At 62.2% G+C, this 6,311-nt stretch overlaps 1 non-coding gene across 1 annotated transcript; it reads left to right on the plus strand.

Annotated features, from left to right (window-relative positions):
* Positions 1–6,026: 6,026 nt before the first annotated feature.
* On the plus strand, positions 6,027–6,145 carry LOC131871846 (5S ribosomal RNA). Its single transcript, XR_009370040.1, has one exon. It is a non-coding gene; the product is annotated as a 5S ribosomal RNA (ribosomal RNA).
* The last annotated feature ends 166 nt before the right edge of the window (positions 6,146–6,311 follow it).

Raw genomic sequence — 6,311 nt, forward strand, 5'->3', positions numbered from 1 at the left:
CGCACCCGGGGCAAACCGGGCTCCGACTTCGTGCACGCCGCACCTTGGAGCACACTTCGGAGCGCTCCTTGGTGCGCACCAGGGCGCGCAACCCAGCCGAGGTGCCCACCCCGGCGAAGGTGCACGCGAGGTGCGTACCCGGGGCAAACCGGGCTCCGACTTCGTGCACGCCGCACCTTGGAGCACACTTCGGAGCGCTCCTTGGTGCGCACCATGGTGCCCACCAGGCCGCGCAACCCAGCCAAGGTGTGCGCACCAAGGTGCACGCGAGGTGCGCACCCGGGGCAAACCGGGGTCCGACTTCGTGCACGCCGCACCTTGGAGCACACATCGGGGCGCTCCCGGGTTCGCACCGGCGTTGCGCACCGTGGTGGGCACCTCGGAGCACACCAAGGTGGGCAGCGAGGTGCGCACCTTTGATGCGATGCCTTCACTAATTTCCATAAAAGGCAAAAAAAAAACGAGATTTTAAAATTTCCGTTTTGAAAGATAGTGAGAAAAAGGGAATGCTGGTGCCATCTTGAGCCCGCCCTGGTGCGCAGCCCAGCCAAGGTGTGCGCACCAAGGTGCCCACCCTGGCGAAGGTGCGCGCCCGGGCAATTAATCCAACTTCCAACTTCGCGCGCGCCAGGGTGGGAGCGCACCCAACAACCGGGCCTGGGAAGAGCCAATGCGAGAAACCCCACCAAACGCTCTGACAAAAAAAGAGGGGGCGCTCCAGTAACCCCGCTTCGGAGCGCACCCTGGGCAAACCCAGCCAAGGTGCCCACCCCGGCCAAGGTGCAGGCGAGGTGCGCACCCGGGGCAAACCGGGCTCCGACAACGTGCACGCCGCACCTTGGAGCACACTTCGTAGCGCTCCCGGGTGCGCACCTCAGAGCACACCAAGGTGGGCAGCGAGGTGCGCACCTTTGATGCGCTGCCTTCACTAATTTCCAGAAAAGGCAAAAAAAAAAGGAGATTTTAAAATTTCCGTTTTGAAAGATAGTGAAAAAAACGGAACGCGCGTGCCATCTTGAGCCCGCCCTGGTGCGCAGCCCAGGTAAGGTGCCCACCCTGGCAAAGGTGCGCACCCGGGCAATTAACCCTACTTCCGACTTCGTGCGCGCCAGGGTGGCAACCGGGCCTCGGAAGAGCCAATGCGAGAAACCCCACCAAACGCTCCGACAAAAAAAGAGGCGGCGCTCCAATAACCCCGCTTCGGAGCGCAGCCGGGGCAAACCCAGCCAAGGTGCCCACCCCGACGAAGGTGCACGCGAGGTGCGCACCCGGGGCAAACCGGGCTCCGACAACGTGCACGCAGCACCTTGGAGCACACTTCGAAGCACTCCCGGGTGCCCACCGGCGTTGCGCACCGTGGTGGGCAGCGAGGTGCGCACCTTTGATGCGCTGCCTTCACTAATTTCTAGAAAAAGGCAAAAAAAAATGAGATTTTAAAATTTCCGTTTTGAAAGATAGTGAAAAAAAAGGAACGCGGGTGCCATCTTGAGCCCGCCCTGGTGCGCAGCCCAGGCAAGGCATGCGCACCAAGGTGCCCACCCGAGGTGCACACCCGGGGCAAACCGGGCTCCGACTTCGTGCAGGCCGCACCTTGGAGCACACTTCGGAGCGCTCCTTGGTGCGCACCATGGTGCCCACCAGGGCGCGCAACCCAGCCAAGGTCTGCACACCAAGGTGCCCACCCCGGCGAAGGTGCACGCGAGGTGCGCACCCGGGGCAAACCGGGCTCCGACTTCGTGCACGCCATGGTGCCCACCGCGGCGAAGGTGCACGCGAGGTGCGCACCCGGGGCAAACCGGGCTCCGACTTCGTGCACGCCGCACCTTGGAGCACACTTCGGAGCGCTCCTTGGTGCGCACCATGGTGCCCACCAGGGCGCGCAACCCAGCCAAGGTGTGCGCACCAAGGTGCACGCGAGGTGCGCACCCGGGGCAAACCGGGGTCCGACTTCGTGCACGCCGCACCTTGGAGCACACATCGGAGCGCTCCCAGGTTCGCACCAGCGTTGCGCACCTTTGATGCGCTGCCTTCACTAATTTCCAGAAAAGGCAAAAAAAAACGAGATTTTAAAATTTCCGTTCTGAAAGATAGTGAAAAAAACGGAACGCGGGTGCCATCTTGAGCCCTTCCTGGTGCGCAGCCCAGGCAAGTTGTGTGCACCAAGGTGCCCACCCTGGCGGAGGTGCGCGCCCGGGGCAATCCGGGCTCCGACTTCGTGCACTGCATGGTGCCCACCAAGGCGCGCAACCCAGCCAAGGTGCCCACCGCAGCGAAGGTGCACGCGAGGTGCGCACCCGAGGTGCACACCCGGGGCAAACCGGGCTCCGACTTCGTGCACGCCGCACCTTGGAGCACACTTCAGAGCGCTCCTTGGTGCGCACCAGGGCGCGCAACCCAGCCGAGGTGCCCACCCCGGCGAAGGTGCACGCGAGGTGCGCACCCGGGGCAAACCGGGCTCCGACTTCGTGCACGCCATGGTGCCCACCGCGGCGAAGGTGCGCACCCGGGGCAAACCGGGCTCCGACTTCGTGCACGCCGCACCTTGGAGCACACTTCGGAGCGCTCCTTGGTGCGCACCATGGTGCCCACCAGGCCGCGCAACCCAGCCAAGGTGTGCGCACCAAGGTGCACGCGAGGTGCGCACCCGGGGCAAACCGGGGTCCGACTTCGTGCACGCCGCACCTTGGAGCACACATCGGGGCGCTCCCGGGTTCGCACCGGCGTTGCGCACCGTGGTGGGCACCTCGGAGCACACCAAGGTGGGCAGCGAGGTGCGCACCTTTGATGCGATGCCTTCACTAATTTCCATAAAAGGCAAAAAAAAAACGAGATTTTAAAATTTCCGTTTTGAAAGATAGTGAGAAAAAGGGAATGCTGGTGCCATCTTGAGCCCGCCCTGGTGCGCAGCCCAGCCAAGGTTTGCGCACCAAGGTGCCCACCCTGGCGAAGGTGCGCGCCCGGGCAATTAACCCAACTTCCAACTTCGCGCGCGCCAGGGTGGGAGCGCACCCAACAACCGGGCCTGGGAAGAGCCAATGCGAGAAACCCCACCAAACTCTCTGACAAAAAAAGAGGGGGCGCTCCAGTAACCCCGCTTCGGAGCGCACCCTGGGCAAACCCAGCCAAGGTGCCCACCCCGGCCAAGGTGCAGGCGAGGTGCGCACCCGGGGCAAACCGGGCTCCGACAACGTGCACGCCGCACCTTGGAGCACACTTCGTAGCGCTCCCGGGTGCGCACCTCAGAGCACACCAAGGTGGGCAGCGAGGTGCGCACCTTTGATGCGCTGCCTTCACTAATTTCCAGAAAAGGCAAAAAAAAAAGGAGATTTTAAAATTTCCGTTTTGAAAGATAGTGAAAAAAACGGAACGCGCGTGCCATCTTGAGCCCGCCCTGGTGCGCAGCCCAGGTAAGGTGCCACCCTGGCAAAGGTGCGCACCCGGGCAATTAACCCTACTTCCGACTTCGTGCGCGCCAGGGTGGCAACCGGGCCTCGGAAGAGCCAATGCGAGAAACCCCACCAAACGCTCCGACAAAAAAAGAGGCGGCGCTCCAATAACCCCGCTTCGGAGCGCAGCCGGGGCAAACCAAGCCAAGGTGCCCACCCCGACGAAGGTGCACGCGAGGTGCGCACCCGGGGCAAACCGGGCTCCGACAACGTGCACGCAGCACCTTGGAGCACACTTCGAAGCACTCCCGGGTGCCCACCGGCGTTGCGCACCGTGGTGGGCAGCGAGGTGCGCACCTTTGATGCGCTGCCTTCACTAATTTCCAGAAAAAGGCAAAAAAAAATGAGATTTTAAAATTTCCGTTTTGAAAGATAGTGAAAAAAAAGGAACGCGGGTGCCATCTTGAGCCCGCCCTGGTGCGCAGCCCAGGCAAGGCATGCGCACCAAGGTGCCCACCCGAGGTGCACACCCGGGGCAAACCGGGCTCCGACTTCGTGCAGGCCGCACCTTGGAGCACACTTCGGAGCGCTCCTTGGTGCGCACCATGGTGCCCACCAGGGCGCACCCGAGGCAAACCGGGCTCCGACTTCGTGCACGCCGCACCTTGGAGCACACATCGGAGCGCTCCCAGGTTCGCACCAGCGTTGCGCACCTTTGATGCGCTGCCTTCACTAATTTCCAGAAAAGGCAAAAAAAAACGATATTTTAAAATTTCCGTTCTGAAAGATAGTGAAAAAAACGGAACGCGGGTGCCATCTTGAGCCCTTCCTGATGCGCAGCCCAGGCAAGTTGTGCGCACCAAGGTGCCCACCCTGGCGGAGGTGCGCGCCCGGGGCAAACCGGGCTCCGACTTCGTGCACTGCATGGTGCCCACCAAGGCGCGCAACCCAGCCAAGGTGCCCACCGCAGCGAAGGTGCACGCGAGGTGCGCACCCGAGGTGCACACCCGGGGCAAACCGGGCTCCGACTTCGTGCACGCCGCACCTTGGAGCACACTTCAGAGCGCTCCTTGGTACGCACCAGGGCGCGCAACCCAGCCAAGGTGCTCACCCCGGCGAAGGTGCACGCGAGGTGCGCACCCGGGGCAAACCGGGCTCGGACTTCGTGCACGCCGCACCTTGGAGCACACATCGGAGCGCTCCCGGGTTCGCACCAGCATTGCGCACCTTTGATGCGCTGCCTTCACTAATTTCCAGAAAAGGCAAAAAAAAGAAAAAAATGAGATTTTAAAATTTCCGTTTTGAAAGATAGTGAAAAAAACGGAACGCGGGTGCCATCTTGAGCCCGCCCTGGTGTGCAGCCCAGGCAAGTTGTGCGCACCAAGGCACCCACCCTGGCCAAGGTGGGTCACGGGGTGGGTCCTAGGGTGGGTAACGGGGTGGGTACTAAGGTGCGTGCCAAGGTGGGTCATAGGGTGGGTGCCAAGGTGGGCACCAGGGTGGGTGTGCACCAACCCTAGCCAGGGTAGGTCACGGGGTGGTTGTCGGGGTGGGCGTCAAGGAGCCAAGGTGGGTGGCAAGTAGCCAAGTTGCGTGCCAAGGTGGGTGTCGGGGTGGGTGCCAAGGATCCAAGGTGGGTGCCAAGGAACCAAGGTGGGTGTCTGGGTGGGTGCCGAGGTGGGAGCCAGGGTGGGTCCCAAGGTGAGTGCAAAGGTGGGTGCCAGGGTCAAGGTGAGTGCCAATGTGGGTTCCAAGGTGCCAGGGTCAGGGTGAGTGCCAATGTGGGTTCAAAGGTGCTAAGTTGGGTGCGAGGTTGGGTGCGAGGGTGGGTGGGTGCCAAGGTGTGCTAGGTGGAAGCCCGGGTGGGTCGGCATCCCATGGGTGTCGAGTTGGGTGCCTGATGGGTGCTTCTTGTCAAGTTTTAGTCGTCGGGACTCATTTCGAGCCTTAGAGGTCGTTTCTTGTCCGGTTGCCCTGTCTTCGACCTGGGAACCCAATTTTGGTCCTCGGGTCCCATTTTTTTTTGTCTCGCATCCCACTTTTGGCCTGTGGCCTTTTCGGGGTCGATTCTCGTTTTGGGCATCAGAGCATGTTTCTTCTCCTAAAACCCAATATTTGTTTATTAAGTCTCGGAACACATTTTTGTTCTCGTGGACCCATCATGGGTCTTGGAACGCATTTGTGGTCCTTGGGTCCCATTTTGCATCCCGAAACTTGTGTTTTGGTGCTTGATCCCTATTTTGGGTGCCCACCTTGCACCAAGTGCGCACCCGGGGCAAACCGAGCGCCTTGGTGCACCGGGGCAAGATCGAGCGTGCACCCGAGGCGCCCCGAACATGCACCAAGGTGCACTCGGCCCACATGTGAGCGCAGGTCGTTGCGCCCGAGGTGGTGTGTGGGCACCGCGTTGCAGACGGGACACTGCACGCACACGACGCCCCCTACAGGTGCACGCACGTAGGCCGGGCCGGGTGCACACCCGACGCCCTAGCAAGGTGCGCGCACCCGGGCAGGGCTCACACTTGGCGAACGGGGCGCACTTCGCGAGGGAGGGTGTGCACCTCGACGGGGGTGGGTGGCCGGGGTGGATTCGCACGTGGGTCGCGGTTTGCTAAGTACACACTGCGACAAGCTCATAACGGGTGCGATCATACCAGCGTTAGTGCACCGGATCCCATCAGAACTCCGCAGTTAAGCGCGCTTGGGCCGGAGTAGTACTGGGATGGGTGACCTCCCGGGAAGTCCCGGTGTTGCACCCTTTTTTAGTTTTTCGCCGGGCATCGCAATGCTATTTGAATAAACCTTTTGCCCGTTTGCGTTCTCGTCGGGGCCGGGCCGGGCCGGGGTGCGCTGCCCGCACTACCGCGCGCGCGGGGGCGACACCGAGCGCGCACCCGAGGCGCCCCGAGCACACAGGCCACGGTG

The sequence above is a fragment of the Cryptomeria japonica genome, unplaced genomic scaffold (assembly GCF_030272615.1).
Source record: "Cryptomeria japonica unplaced genomic scaffold, Sugi_1.0 HiC_scaffold_472, whole genome shotgun sequence".
In the NCBI taxonomy this organism is placed as follows: Eukaryota; Viridiplantae; Streptophyta; class Pinopsida; order Cupressales; family Cupressaceae; genus Cryptomeria; species Cryptomeria japonica.